This window comes from Belonocnema kinseyi, chromosome 3 (genome assembly GCF_010883055.1).
Source record: "Belonocnema kinseyi isolate 2016_QV_RU_SX_M_011 chromosome 3, B_treatae_v1, whole genome shotgun sequence".
In the NCBI taxonomy this organism is placed as follows: domain Eukaryota; kingdom Metazoa; phylum Arthropoda; class Insecta; order Hymenoptera; family Cynipidae; genus Belonocnema; species Belonocnema kinseyi.
In genome coordinates this window covers 63,724,665-63,731,220 of record NC_046659.1, presented here as the reverse complement: position 1 = coordinate 63,731,220, position 6,556 = coordinate 63,724,665, and the positions used below count along the sequence as shown (strand labels likewise).

The window sequence follows — 6,556 nt, the reverse complement described above, 5'->3', positions numbered from 1 at the left end:
ATTATTATAAGGTGCTAAAATTAATAAAATCTTGGAATTTTTCCTAACGTGAAAGCTGACCTAGAATTGACTCGAACCCCTCGAACCTGGCCTACACTCGTGCCTACCACAATAAACCGCGCAAACAAGCTGCGCGTTGCATTGCATGCACTGATGTTATTTTGACGATTTTTACAGACGACAGTTTGCTGATTTGCTCCGTTTGATCTGCCGATATTAATGTTCATTGTGTTTACTTGATATAACTGTTATTTATTTTCAAAAAATTGGTATAATAAAATTTTTAGATACGCATTATTATGGAGTATTGTTTAACAAATTGTTCTAACGTGTGTAAAACTGTAAAGTATATTATGTGCAACATAACCTAGAAATATCGTAGATTCTACAAATTAAAATATTGAAATTGAAAAATTATAAAGAAATTTACGTTTTTATAGCGAAAAGTTAAAACAATTTTGAATAATAAATTTAAACAATCTTTTAATATTAACAATCTTTTAATTTCATTCAATAAAAATGGCATACATGAATTTTGTTTTGACGTTTCGGATATTCCAAAAGGCTTTTGCAATTTTCTCCTATGTTGCTAAAAATATGTAAGATAATTCTCTCAAACAATTATTTTTTATAATAATTTATATATTATATATAATATTGGTTCGAAATTCAACGACTTGAACTGAGACATCTTATTTAACAAACTAAAATCATAAAGGAAATAGAGTCGCTATGAAAGAAACAGATAAGTACCGTTTAATCAATTTATTTTTACAATGTATTGTACATTAAGGATCACACAGATATTAGTATTATAAAAATATTATTCATTTTAATATATTTGGATTGAATCTGTAAATTACAATATGGTAATAAAAGTGTAAAAGTACCTGAAACACATTCAGTTTTTCATGCTTACTCGGAATTTTTCAGTTGTGGAGAATTTCAATTTTTTAATAATAGTAAAATGGTAAAATTTCAAATATATTAGTTATGGTCAGATGGCCGAGAATACTTGCTTACGTGCCTGACGATAACTAACGCATTTGAATAATTTGAATTTTAATCGTGAATAAAAATTGACCCCAGTAAATATCGTGTTAAATGATCAAAATTGAGTTTTTCTGAATCTGCTTTAATCGATTAAGCCCTTTATGAAAATAAGAATGATGTTTTAAATGCACTTACAAGCATTTTTAATTTCCACTGTGGTTTAAGGTGACGATTACTAGTATATTTTCCTTAATTTAGTAATTTTAAATGTTTCATTCCTCTGAATTCGTTTAAATTACCCAAATTCTTTGCATTATCTTGAAATCCCTGGTTTTTTCTCAGTGATCTGAATTCCTTGAAAATTTAAGGAATGCAGAGGATTAATGTTCAGAGAATTTAAGGAGTTCAAAATATTTGAGGATTTTAGACAATTCATAGAATTCTCAATATTTTCAGACAACTCAAGAAATGTTAGGAATTTAGAATATTCAAGGAATTTAGGTGATTTATAGAATTTAAATATTTTAAGAAATTCAAAATATTCCAGGATTTCCAGGGTGTGAAGGAATTTAAAAGATTTTCAGAACGTAATGGCTAGCCTGCCGGCGCCGGCAACATTGTTAGTTGCCGGTGCCGGCAAAAGTGCATGTTGCCGGCTTTTTTTCTTTTTTTTATATATTTTTTTTAAATCGTATACTGATGTACGTTGAAGCGCTGATTACAAACTTGGACATGAAAAAACCTGCAAATTTAATTTTCAGTATTAAACTTAAGAAAATTACGTTTTCTATTTACGAACTTTATATACACCATATGACTATATGTACCAGCAAAAAGCATATTTGAAGTATACAAAAGAGACTTTGACGTATTTTAGAGTAAGGCCATGTAATTGAGGAGTTATTTTGATAGTTTTTGGCCTTTGACGCTTTTAACGAAACGTTCTATGTATAAATTACACTTTATCGTAGATTTGCGACTCAAAAATTACTATGGACGTCTCGTGGGGGCGGAAATGCAACCCTGTGACTGGTCACAGAAATATATTTGGTCGCACCCCTACCCCTTTTTCAACGCCACGTGGGGGCGGGAAGACACCGCTGTGATTGTTCACATGAATAATGTTGGCCCCTGACTCTTGTAGAATGTATTCCTGTGATTAGTCACAAATAATGTGTTATATATTTTATTGTACATAATTCTCGTAATTTAATCGAATACCACTGTTTGGAGAGAATTTGCATTTGGTGACACCACACCCTCATTCAAAACCTCACATCTATTCAGCAGTCCCACTCGTTTTTCATAACACTCCTAGAATATGAACAGAACCCTATCTCATTTCGAGTATAGAGTACTTCGATTTTTCTTTTTACAAACACGATTTTTATCAGTTTTGATCTTCAGAATTATATTTTCAGGTATTTCCATGACTATATACGTAATACGCTTTTATTTCGTATTTTTCTCTTCGCCAAAAACAGCTGGCAACCAAAAATCTTGCCGGCGCCGGCAATGTAGGCTCCACTTTTTCAGAACGTGGTTTCAGAACCATAGCGGCGGCCGCTATGGAAATAGAAATAAATTAGTTTCTGAGATATCCTACTCTTATAATAACATTTTAGATAGATGGAAAAATAGCGCATTAAAAACTCCAGTCTTTGTTTACACAAAAATGCAAAAAAAACAATGGTTAGTGTAATTATCAGCCGCTTACTTGCATTAGGAAAATAATGATTAAAACTATTTTTTATAAAGAAATAAAAAGTGAATAACGTTAAAGTGATGTTCACAACAAAAAATAACCGATATCAAAGTGTTACGTTACACTATTTCTAACCGCTTTTTTCTTTGTGAGCCTTTTGGGACACATATGAATAATTTCAAAGAGATGTTGACAACTAGGCACGAAACACCAGTGATAAGTACACTTTTCCTGTATTTAGGTATTAATTTATTCCATTGCTAATGTAATGCAGATATACATGGAAAAATGGAAAACCTCTGACGCTATACTGTGATGTTATCATGGCGAGGGGAATATTACCATTTTAAATTGCAATTTATATTAATAGATTTTTTGTAGATTTTGTAGATTTTGTAGATTATTTTCCATTTTGAGGTTGTCCGGTAAGACGAAAATTCAGAAAAATTCAGAATCTGAATTCCAATTAATACGCGAGTTTACTTCCATCGAAAGTTCCACCGAAGAGTAGACAAAAAAGCAAAATCTATTCATTTTAAAATTTAGAAAAGTGGACTTAGAAAAAAGACTTAGAAAAGTGGAAAGCGTATTGAGAGGAATTAAAAATTGAAAGAATGCAAAAGAAAGAATAGAAAAAAAGAGAATCTCACTTTAAAGATGCTTAATAGATTCAAACAATTTCAGTTGTAAATATAAAAATTATGTTAATAGAAATAGTTTGCAGTATCGTCAAAAATTTGGTTTACATCAAACAACATTATGAAATGAATTTATTATTTATTATATTATTAAATCTGTAACTTCCTTAACCAATATAAAATATTATAATTAAAATTATTCCAACTTTATATGGCAGACAAAAAAATTGAAATTTCCATACTTATATTCTACACCTATTCTTTCGTTGGCCACTTTTCCCGATGGAAAATTAGTTCATTCAAAAAAATAATAATAATGCACTCTTTCGTTTAAGTATGAAAACATTAATTTTTCTTTCCTCTCTTCTTACCGGGTGGATCCTGGTGCACGCCTTTGAAGGAAACACAGTAAAATAAAACGTCAAACACATTTATTTTAAACATATTACTTTCCAATTAACTTGAGTCTGTTTTAAAATTTCAAAGATTTCAAAATTGAACCCAAATAATTTCAAATTTATTATCAGAAGAATATTATTATTTCCCTTTAGGTGAATTTTCTTTGTATTAATAGCAGGAAAAAAATTATCAAACTTCTTTTTTGAACATTTTTCGCTTAATGTTGAACAAATCTGGAAAAAAACGAAAGTAAAAATTTTAAGACTTGTATTCTGCTATTTTGCATTTGTTTAGACGGTTCAAGAATCACGAAAAATCACATATTAGATGTTTTTCCAGTGTTTATTTAGATAGCTTATTTATTAGAACTTAACTTTTCAACAGACTTATATTTAATTGTAAAACCAAAATAGGTGAAATTTTGATTTGAATAAAAAGGGGCATATGGGGCCGAATGAGCCACCTCTTCCTGTGCATTAACCTAACCTCTTAGTGTAGCAGTCAGTAGGTTAAGATGCAATGTTTTATATTGTCAGATTGTGCAGGGTGTTAATAATACTGTAAACGTATAAAAAACTAATCTTCTCGACAAAAATTCTCAGAAAAACTATGACAGCCGCACTGTCATAGGTATGATAAAATAATATGAGTTGCTGTCAACCAGAAGAGAGACCACTGTTTTTCTGGTGTATTTCTTAAATAAGTTTGTTTTAAAACTCGTAAAATGCTATGAAAATAGAAAAAATATTATTGTGGTTTAAAAATACGGCAGACGTTTAAAAAACGGTTTAATACCTTAATATATATGAAATTCAGTTTCATGCAGTCATTGCAGTAGACCAGTCTAGTATTTGTGAGTTTACGTATTGCAGACTTTATCTTTCACTAAGACAATGTACATGGTCAAGTCGAAAAATTGCTATATTTATTCCTGTGATACAATTATTTACTCTATTACTCTTTCTCTATTTACTCTATTTATTACTCTAATTACTTTTCGTAATGTTAGTTACGGTAGGTAGAGGTTAGGATAAACGATTACATCATTTTAAACCTGAATACTTTAAATTTTTCGTTCAATGCCGAAAAAAAAAGAATAAATTTCCATTTCGGTGGAATAATTTCTAAAAATATATAGGAAAAATTGGCGAGGCATTCGGAAAAATGTCCAACTTTGTAGGAAATGGTAATCTTATAATTTGAATGGAAAAATTTCTGAAAAAAAAGAATAAATTTCCATTTCGGTGGAATAATTTCGAAAAATATATAGGAAAAATTGGCCAGGCATGCGTAAAAATTTCCAAATTTGTAGGAAACGTGAATCTTGTAATTTGAATGGAAAAAATTCCGGAAAAAGTGAAAAACTTCCATATTGGTGGAATAATTTCTAAAATTCGGTAGGAAAATTTAGACAAGAATTGGGGAAAATTTCCAGATTTATAGGAAAATTAAATTTCCTCATATAAATGGAAAAAATGCCGAAAGAACAGAATAACTTTCCATTTCGGCGGAATAATTTCCAAAAATATATAGGAAAAATTGGGCAAGCATTCAGAAAGTTTTTTAAATTTGTAGAAAATTTAAATTTTGTAATTTCAATGGAAAGAATTCCGAAAAAAGTGAAAAACTTCCATATTGGTGGACTCATTTCCAAATTTCTTTGGGAAAATTTAGACAAGAATTGGGGAAAATATCCAGATTTATAGGAAAAGTATATTTCCTTATATAAATGGAAAAAATGCCGAAAAAAAATTTCCATTTCAGTGGAATAATTTCCAAAAATGTACAGGTAAAATTGGCCAAACATTGGGGAAAATTGCCCATTTTGTATGAAATGTCCATTTAGTAATATGGATGGAAAAAATTCCGAAAAGAGCGAAGAAATTTGCATTTTTCTGAAATAATTTCCTACCATTTATTGGAAAAAGTTCGTATAAATTCAGACATTCATGTAATTTCCGGATCTTTTGATATATTTCCTAACATTTCGGAAATTATTCCCAATAATCGGCAAATTTGTCGAAAATTTACAAATATTACCACTTTTTGTAGGAAATCCCAATACGTCCGAATGGTTTCGGAAAAATTTCCTACGACCTAGTAGGAAAAATTGCCGAAATTTTTTACAGTGCAGGCATGAGAGGCGGTATGAGCCACGCGCACTTGCTCTTTATTTTCGTTTCTAATTCCGCATATACTTTTTTAGAGTTACTTATCTTGGCAAAATTTTAATTAAAAATTTTTGTAGAATATATATATATATATTGCTTTATGCAATGAATTAGCAGATTCAAAATATTGACGTGAAAAGAACAGCTATGCTCATCTCGCCCCACCCTACCCTACACACTTATGTGCTTCTAAACTTTACAAATTTTTTTTTTTTTATGAAAAAGCAAAAGCGTCTCTGCAAACCAACTTCTTTTTGCGAAACGGCTTGTGTGTTTCGAAGACACTTAACATTATTATTGATAATTAATTAACGGTAAACTGTATGCACTTCTAATAGGAAAAAATATTCTTATGACGTAAGCTAAGTTCATTTAAAAATAAACCGAAATTTTGAAACTTTATAAAAATTTATAAATCTTAAATTAAAAGAGAGGAAGTTAGGAAAATCAATACAAAGGAATTTTTCTCAAATGACATAGTTTATTTGATAAAACATGAGCTACCTATTTAAATATTACAAACTTAACATAAATGCTAAATGAAGTAAGAGATACTTTGAAAAGATGAAATAATGAGTTTGAATGTGAATGAGAATGATAATAAAGAAGAGCTTGAAAGAAATGTATGTAAAGTTGAAGGGAATGATTAA

The 6,556-nt window shown here is 29.7% G+C and overlaps 1 protein-coding gene across 1 annotated transcript in view; it reads right to left on the bottom strand.

The window, feature by feature from the left end:
- Window positions 1-6,556, bottom strand: part of LOC117169855 (heat shock protein 67B1-like) — a 32,478-nt gene that overhangs the window by 23,836 nt on the left and 2,086 nt on the right. The window lies entirely within an intron of this gene.